The sequence below is a fragment of the Rattus rattus genome, chromosome 14, assembly GCF_011064425.1.
Source record: "Rattus rattus isolate New Zealand chromosome 14, Rrattus_CSIRO_v1, whole genome shotgun sequence".
Lineage (NCBI taxonomy): Eukaryota > Metazoa > Chordata > Mammalia > Rodentia > Muridae > Rattus > Rattus rattus.
The window spans coordinates 17,136,625-17,146,428 of NC_046167.1; the positions used below are offsets into that span (position 1 = coordinate 17,136,625).

At 42.6% G+C, this 9,804-nt stretch overlaps 1 pseudogene; it reads left to right on the forward strand.

Moving 5' to 3' along the window:
- The first annotated feature begins 854 nt into the window (after positions 1-854).
- Positions 855-1,756, forward strand: LOC116884027 (annotated as a pseudogene).
- Positions 1,757-9,804: the final 8,048 nt, after the last annotated feature.

Sequence of the window (9,804 nt, forward strand, 5' to 3'; positions counted from 1 at the left end):
CCTCAGTAGAGTCCTGATATACTCTGCTCCTTGATTCGTTCTGTTTGTGAGGCTTTCCTTGAGGTTTCTCAGTTGGGGGTGTTGGTTTTTAGGTTCCATTGCGTCTACTTGGGTCCTTTGCAGTGTTTCTGTCTCCTTATTGAACTCCATTCACCCACCCAGGTTTTTCTTCTTCTCTTCCATTAGCCTTACGTTTGCATTTTCTTGGGCATCCCTGAGGAGTTTCTCTTTAAGGTCTTTCTCCCTGATTTCTTTGTGCTTTGTTTAAATCTTGAATTCTTTGATGAACTTTATGATTATTCATTTGGATTCTGTACCCTGGGGTTCGCACATGAATTCTCATTGGCAAGCATTTCTACAGGATTGGTGGATTTTGGAGAGAAGATATTGGCTTGACGTTTGCATTAGTAATAATAATGGTGCCTCGGATAAACCTCCTTGGCTATGATACAGCCACTGCGCCAAGCTTGGCTTGATCTTTCGTGTTATTTGCATTTTTGTGATGAGATCTGGGCATGCAGACTTCTTTTTCAGATATGTTCAGAACTGTGCAGGAGAAAGGATGTGTGGTGGGTTGGGCTAGAAACGAAATCAAGAGGATGGAGGAGAGTGAGATAGTGTATAGGCTGTGTCTACTGATCCAAGTCTGGACTGTGGATGTATATTTGACTTGGTTAAAGATCCTATATTAATAAAAAACAACATGATGCTGGCAGAAAAAGAGACACGCAGACCAATGCAGGGGCAATACCGAAACATCAGCACACATAACTTCAGCTGTTTCTGATTGGAGGGCTGAGCTTTGAAACCACCGACAAGAGTCTGAAGAGCAATTTTGAGCAATGGAGAACACTTCCAACTTCTTGGTAATGAGAGATCCAAACACCAAAAGGTCCAGGGGCTTTGGGTTTGTCCCATACGCCACTGTGGAGGAAGTGGATGCTACCATGAATGCAAGACAAGGTGGGTGGGACCTAAGAGAGTTAGTGGTGGCATGGAAAAGTCTCAGAGACCAGGTGCCCCCTTAACTATGAGAAAGGTCCTTGTTGGTGGCATAAAGGAAGACACTGAGGAACATCACCTACGAGATTATTTTGAGTGGTATGGGAAAACTGAAATGATCGAAATTATGACTGATTGGGGCAGTGGAAAAAGAGGGGCTTTGCTTTTGTCACCTTTGATGACCATGACTCTGGATAAGATCGTCATTCAGAAATACCACACTGTGAATGGCCACGACTGTGAAGTAAAAGAGGCTCTGTCAAAGCAGGAGAGGGCAGTGCTTCATCCAGACAGAGAGGTCGAAGTGGCTCCGGAAACTTCCGTGGTGGTCGTGGAGGCGGTTTTGGTGGCACTGACAATTTTGGTTCCGGAGGAAATTTCTGTGGTCATGGTGACTTTGGTGGCAGCCATGGTGGTGGTGGATATGGTGGCAGGGGGATGGCTATAATGGATTTGGCAATGATGGAAGCAATTTTGGAGGTGGTGGAAACAACAATGATTTTGACAATTATAACAATCGGTCTTAGAATTCTGGACCGACGAAGGAGGAAACTTTGGAGGCAGGCGCTCTGGCCCTCATGGTGGAAGAGGCCAGTACTGTGCTAAACCAGGAAACCAAGGTGGCTATGGAGGTTCCAGCAGCAGCAGTAGCTATGGCAGTGGCAGGAGGTTCTAATTACAGCCAGGAAACAAAGCTTAGCAGGAGAGGAGAGCCAGAGAAGTGACCGGAAAGCTACAGGTTACAACAGATTTTGAACTCAGCCAAGCACAGTGGTGGCAGGGCCTAGCTGCTACAAAGAAGACATGTTTTAGACAACACTCGTGTGTGTGGGCAAAATCTCCAGGACTGTGTATCTGTGACTAATTGTAGAACAGGTTATTTTAGTTTCTGTCCTGTGGAAAGTGAAAAGCATTCCAACGAAGGGTTTTACTGTAGACCTTTTTCACCAGTGCTGTGAATTGCTAAAGTCTGATCATGAGGCTGAATAGATGTGTCTTAAAACAACAACAACAACAACAAACATGACTACCACAACATGAGCTTAACCAGGATGACACACCAAAAAGGACAGGGGAAAGACCATAAAACCTCGATGCCAAAGGTAACCAAGAAATGCTGAGAAATAGGCTTCCCCAGGGTTGGCACAGTGGTTGGCTATCAAATGCCAAATGCTCAGCCCTGACAGCGTAAACACAAATTACATCCTATAAACCAAGCAGGTTCCATTTAGGAATAAATATTCATGTCAACGAAAGGGTGAGGCCATGAATTTGTAAGAGAGAAAGAAGGGGTGTAGAAAAGGGTTTGACGGGAGGAAAGGAAAGGGAGAAATAATTATTATCTCAAAAACAAAAATAATAATAAAAATAAATTTAGTGTGGGGATACCTCAGTGGTCTCTCAGAGGGACCTGTGTTCAATCCTCCTTACCCACTAAGTGGCTAGCAATCACCTGTAACTCCAGTTCCAGGGGATCAAACACCCTCTTCTGGCCTCCTTGGAGGCCACACCTGGTGCACAGATATAGATGCGGCAAAACATTCAAACACATAAAAAATAAAATAAAACTTTAAAAGTTCGATGTAACAATTCCTACAGCTCAGAAGTCGTGCTTAAAATATGGCCCAACTAGCCTGGCACGGTGATCTATGCCTTTAATCCCAGTACTCACAAGACAGAGGCAAGAAGATCTCTGTGAGTTCAAAGCCAGCCTGGTCAACAAAGAGAGTTCCGGACTAGCCAGGGCTGTTATAGGAGAAAACTTGTCTTGAAAACAAAACAAAACAAAACAAAACAAAAAAAGACCCAACTTCTTCCTGAGGTCTAGAATTTAAACTTACAAAAAAAAGGGGGGGGGCTTTTGTTTTTTTTTAAGTAAGTCACTTGGTTACATGCTAGGTTTAGTAGAAATATGCAGCTATCTATTCCAATACATTGTTTGAAGTAGAATTTTTATTACTTTGCAAGGCATAAGAAAGATAAGCCATGTTCTCTAGATTAAAGCTAACATATACAAGTCTATAACAAATAAAATTCGAGCAAGGTTATTTATGCTCCATCAACCTTCTCCAGTTACCAGTTTAGTCTTGTCATTTAAAATACAGAATTATTTTTGCTTGCTTAATAAGCATAAATATCGCAGCTCCATGTCTGCATACAGATGTGCGTACGAGTGTAGAAAGATTGTTGTGAGACGTTGCCACAGTGATTCAGTAAAAAAAAAAAAAAAGTATTTCTTCATCATTTCTTGCAGCCTCTTAGAGAAATTCTAGTTTGCATTCGATATATTGGTCATCGATATCTATGGAGCTTCGACAGGAAGGCAATTACAGTCGGTTTCAGAGAGATCATTTCTCTGAACAGGGCTGCTGAATATCTTCAGTGCACTTTGTAACAAATGATTTTTCAAATGTCATTTTATCCAACAGCCTTGGGCTCGAAAGACTGTACATCCCTTCTGAGCCAAAGGTGGGTTATTTCAGAAGATCTGATCCCCCCCCAATTCAGGGTTCCATTCCCACAGTGTAGACCCTTTCATCAAGAACAACCCATAAAGTACTAGTTGGCTGTTTTGCTAATTAGTTTTTGTGTGATAATTGGTTCTAATTGTTAACTTGATGCAATCTGGAATCAGCCAGGAAGGAGGGCTCGGTGAGGGGTTGTCTAAAGCAATTTGGCCTGCAAGGGTGGCTGCATGTACCATGTCTTGATTGCTTTAACTGATGTGAAAAGATCCAGACTGGAAGTGGGCAGGGTCCCTCCCTGCTTTGGAGCCCTGGGCTTTATGAGAGTAGAGTCAGATAGCTGAGTACCAAGCTGCAACCCTCTCCCCTGCTCTTTAATATGGATGCCACACGGCATGCTGTGTAAGTTCCTGCCGCCTTGACGCCCCCGCATTGGTGGACTGTGGCCTGAATTATGAACTAAAATAAGCCCTTTCTCCCCTAAGTTACTTTTCTTTAGGGTATTATTTTTATCACACCAACAGAAATGAAGCTAGGACATCTTGCATAGTAGGACACGTCTTGGGCTTTCCTGTTACCTGACACACGACTGACGCTTTAGTGTGCAATGGATGAAGCCCAATTCCTATAGGTCAGGTAAGGTCTATATGATCCCAACCCTGCCACCACCCTATTGCTTCACCACCCTGTTGTCCCCTCTCCTTCAGTGAGCACGACTTGATTGCTGTCATTTCCTTGGGGAGACCATAGTTTTGACCCTGTTTTTGATTCTTCTTAGTACCCCCCACCTCAACAGGGCTCAACTTCTTCATAACAAACATCAATGTTTGGAGAAATATCCGATTCTCTGACCCTGTCTGAGTGGATACATTGTCTCTCTGGGACCTGATCATTCCTGCTTTTGTATTTTTTGTCTTCTCTACTACGTTCTTCCCATTGTCGTCTACTCCCTCCACCAACAGGTCACAGGAATGAGATAATCAGAACTTCTTTATGCTACTGATTTGTAAGCCTGGGTTATGATCATTTGCAATATGCTGTAATGTTTTGTGCCTACCCAAGGGTGAAATAAGACATAGATGCGAGATTGAATACCATATTAATATACAGTAGGGATGTAATTGCATGTGTCCACTTACACTATTAGGCCCAACAAATAGCATTTTACGGTATCCATCTAACCAATCTGACAATCTTCCTCCCTCCTCTTATGTAATGGTCCCTGAGGGAAGGGGCGTGACATATGGCCCCTTACTCTTACTCTTTTCATGCTGACCAGTTGTGGGTCTCTGTATTGATCATTATTTGGTGGGGGAAAAGCTTCTTTTATGAGGGCTGAGAGACTCACTAATTTGTGGGTATTTTGAATCTTTAGATATCTGTGTTCAAATGAGTGATTTGATATCATATCTACAAATCCAGTTGTTGTCTGTTGCTAAGGCAGATCCAACAGGTTTGACTTAATGCAATTGTGCTTTATGTGAGTATCTTCTGTTTCTTTTTACTTCTACTAGTAGTCAATCTTGTGCAGATTTTGCATCTATATTTAAATAGAGTAGGGTGAGTAGCTGTTTTCTCAAGGACTTTATTTCATTTGCAAGTACCACTTACACTAGTCAGTTGAATTAACATATGTAAGGATATGTTTTCCTGCAAACACAGCACTATAGATTTTAAAAAAAAAATAAAGTGTTTATCGAAGATACAATATCAATTTCACTTTGTAGAGGGCCCCAGGTTCTCAAAAGGAAGGAGAGAAATCTGGGTTTGATGAGGGGAAGTCAAGGACTATGAAACAACGGAAGCCAGCTGCCCTGAGTTGATCTGCAAACGTTCGTGGAGAAAACCACGTGTAAAGGAGAGAGCTGATTTCTTGAATTTTTTTTTTCCCTCACATTTTATAAGAACCTGAAACCTTTGCTCCATGGGGACTGTGTTCTTTATCTGCAAAGAAAGAATTGGATGAGTCCACTTTTGACCTACTCTTTCTCTTAGGTCTACCACCAGGGGTCAGATTCTGCAAAAGGGATTCCCAGGAGGAAGAAGGCCAACAAGAGCAGATAAATGGGAAAAAACACAATAGAAATCCTGCCTCCCAAAGGGCCTACATGTAACACTGGATAAGAGAACAGAAAACTGGGTAAGAGGGGTCTCTGACAGAGGCTTCATACTTGAGTAGGAGAGTTTACTAAAGTATTAACTAGGGGCCAGAAGGATGGCTCAATGGATAAAGGTGTTTGCTGTGCAAACATGACGACCCCAGTTCAAACTCAGAACCTATTTAGAAGTGGAAGGAGAGAAGCCGCTCTCCACTAAGTTGTCCTTTGACCTTCACCCGTGCACATCATACACTCATGTGCACAATAACAAATATTTTTCTTGATAAATGATAAGCTAAATCGGAAGACCGCAGTGAGAGATTTAACGTGAGAAGGCAATATGTCTTAAATGCAGATGATAATGTTTCCAAGAGGATTTGAGCCCCCAAATCTAATAAATGTCATCCATTAGTTTATACAGTCGAGGGAGAGAAACTCATATTTCTGAGCTTCGATACCTCAAACATGAGCATGAACAGTGTTAGCATTGGATTTTCAAAGATTCTCAAAAAAAGGGTACAGAAGATGGTTCTTCAGTGGATAGGCATAGTAAGGGAGCATCTTATACTTGGATTCCACAGAGCTAAGCCTGGGGCTTTGCCTCTAGAATTATTGGGGAAGTTGAGCAGAGTCCCACTGTACATCAGTCCCAGTTTTATTTGTAAATGTGTCCCCTCCCCATCCAGATGCCCAATAGACAAGTCCCCAAAACATCCATTAAGATTTTCCAGTAATTGAAGACCAACAAACCCTACCAACCTTGATGCATAGACTCGTATAAAGCTGGCTTGTATAAAATATAGGTGTGAAAGAGATGAGCTTAGTGAAATACCCTCAATTACATATCTGGACATGCCAGCCAGGGGTAACAATTTTCTGCTAAAATATTAATGTTTTGTAGCTCAACAACTGGAGGCCTAGTCTGCTGGTTTCATTACATTTCATGGTCACCATCTCCATTGGGATTCATACTGCTGCTATGTGGAGAAACAAGGCACAATGGAGGGCTAATTCAGGGTTCATTTCTTTCTAACTCTGTTTCAGTGGCTTCATACTGATAAATTGCCTTTAGGAAGGGGTTTCCACCATGGACGTCATGAACAGCTATTAAGTCTAGGTGTGACTGACTATTTTAATAGGGCATCTGAGCAAATCTTAGTGTTGCACACTGTACTTCAGTGAGTGTCCCTCATGCAGCCATGATATTGCAAAGAGTACATATTGAAGATCACATCCATCTACATCGAGGAACCGTCCCTGAGTACAGCCAAGGGATCATTCGTGTTACAGGGAAGTGGAGCTTACTGTATCTTTGCTGTTTTGGTTATTGTGAATAAAAACATCAATCAACAACTGTATGAGAACCACATCCATTCTTCATCTGAAACCGGCAGGTTGCCACAAACCATGGCTATGAACAGCAGCTGTGACAGCGACTCATGAGAATCAAAGGACTAATTGGGATTGACAGTAAAGAGTTTCCGTGAGTGTTTTATTATTTGTCAATTGTGTGGTTTATTTCCTTTCGATTAACGAAACGTGTAAATGAACCTCTGTACAAATAAATTTGCAGGGTCGGGAAGATAGGTTGGTTGGTAAAGTGTTTGCCTTGCGAGCCCAATCATCTGAGTTCCATGCAAAGTTTTCACATGAAAATGGAAGCAGGCTGTATACGTATAATACCAGCACTTTGGAGATAAAAACAGAAGGCTCTGTGGGACTCTCTGGCCAGCCACCATAACCTATTTGGGCGTTCCAGACCAGGAAGAGAGCCTATGGAAGAAACTAAGGTTTAGCCAAGTGGTGGTGGCACACACCTTTAATCTCACCACTTGGGAGGCAGATTGAGTTCAAGGCCAGCCTGGTCTACATATTGAGTTCCAGGACAGCCAGGGCTACAAAGAGAAACCCTATGTCAAAAAAACAAAGATAGATAGATAAATAGGTAGATAGATAGATAGATAGATAGATAGATAGATAGATAGATAGATAACAAGGTTAACAGCATGTAAGAAATTACAACCTAGAGCACTTGCCAAGAGCGCAAGGCCCTGGGTTCGGACCCCAGCTCCGAAAAAAAAAAAAAAAAAAAAAAGAAAGAAAAAAAAAAAAAAGAAATTACAACCAATGCTATTCTTTCCACACAGAGACACACATATATTCACAATACACACATGCACACACACAATTAATTCATATACATGCATGCATATTTGTATGTAATGAACCAAGCACTGGAGAGCCGACCCTTAAGGGCTTGCCTATATGATGTGGCTTGTGATCTAGTATGAACGAGAAAACTGTGGCACACAATTAATAACAAAGGGCGGAATGAAAGATCCCAAGTCTTAACACATAAAGGAGCAATGTGTTCATCACTCTGAGGAAGGAGGCATGAAAAGCAAACCCGAGGCTCAGATGGGTGAAGAGCACTTGGTTGGCTAGAAAAGTCGATCAGGAGTCATACACAGTAGTCTCAGCTTCCTGCCCAATGTCAGGCTCCTTTTCTCACTCCTCTTTGCTCTGAATACAGACCATCACTGCAAGGTAGACAAGGCTCTCTGAGGGTGGGGATATCAAGAAGACCGTGAATGCCCTGCTTCATGAGCCAAGATCCAAGAAGAGGCTTCTCCTCTCCACATCACTTCTCAGTGCCTTCCCACGCATCTCAGAGACTTCCCAATCCTTTCGTTACCGCAGAGCTGAGGAGTAAAGTCAGGACCAAGACTTGGGTCAGCATGTGACGAGACGCCTCCTAAAGATGTACACAGGGCTGGAAGCATGGTGTGGTCAGTAAACTGCTCGCTTTGCAAACCTGAGATCTTGAGCTTGATCCCCAAGACCCAAATCAAAAAGTCAGGCATAGTGGTACACACCAGTGATCCTAATGCTGAGGAAGTGGAGACAGGTGAGTCCCTGGTGCACGCTGGCTAGCCAGCCTTGTCTCCTGGGCAAGCTGCATGCTAGGGAGAGACCCTGTTTTAAAGATTAGATGTATAGCCCTTGAAGATTATCTGAGGTTACCCTCTGGGCTCCATAAGCACACATGCACACAGGTACACAGGTGCACATACACACACATACACATACACACACATACACACACACCACACATACACACATATACACCCATATACACGTGCAACACACATGCACACACACCTATCTACACAGGTACATAAACACACAACAAAGATATACCCACACATGGCACATAAGCGACATTTGAGCATGCCAATGGCAGTACACTTGAAGCATCCTTGACACTCCTCCTAGACAGGAATGGAATCTGGAATTCGGATTAATTGGGGATAATCATAAGACAAAAGGCTATTTAGCAATTACCCCTAGGGTCTGGAGAGATGACTCAGCGGTTAGGAGCACTGACTGCTCTTCCAGAGGTCCTGAGTTCAAATCCTAGAAATCACATGCTGGTTCACAACCATCTGTAATAAGATCTGATGCCCTCTTCTGGTGTGTCTGAAGACAGTGACAGTGTATATAATAAATAAATAAATCTTTAAAAAAAAAAGAAAGAAAGAAAGAAAGAAAGAAAGAAGGAAGGAAGGAAGGAAAGAAAGAAAGAAAGAAAGAAAGAAAGAAAGAAAGAAAGAAAGAAAGAAAGAAATTAAATTACCTCTAACAGAACATTCTGTTTCTGGAAATAACCATTATTCCCAGGCAGAGTGGGAACGTAACTGGGGTATTGATTAATTCAGTGGTGACTTTATGAGCCAAAAGACATCAATTTACAGCCCTACACTTCTTTCTCCCATCAAATCCCAGTGTTGAATGGGATGGTTCTCACGTCCCTTCTCAATGCTGCCGTCACTTGACCTTAAGGAACAGCAGAGCAGAGATCTCTCTAAAAGATTATTAGATCCGAGAGTCAACTCAATGAATGCATGCTTCTACAATCCAATTTAACTGACTCGTGACTGGTGATCTGGGAATAGCTAGAAAACAGAAAAGACATGTCAATCCACCCGCCTTCCACGAATGTTGTACTTTGTCTCTCCACATAACCAGCAGCTTCAAGCAAACTCCAGCTTTGCTGAACACAGCCCGACAGGCCGCATTGAGAGTGTGAAGGACTCAAGGCATCTCCAGGGGCATATGTCAGAAATATAAAGTCCTAGGCCCCTCTCCAGGCCAGCTGAATGAGAATCTTCCCCAAACACCTCTGGATTCCCTGTTTGCATTTTAGGGTTTAAGAAGCCATGCTGTCTTCATGACCC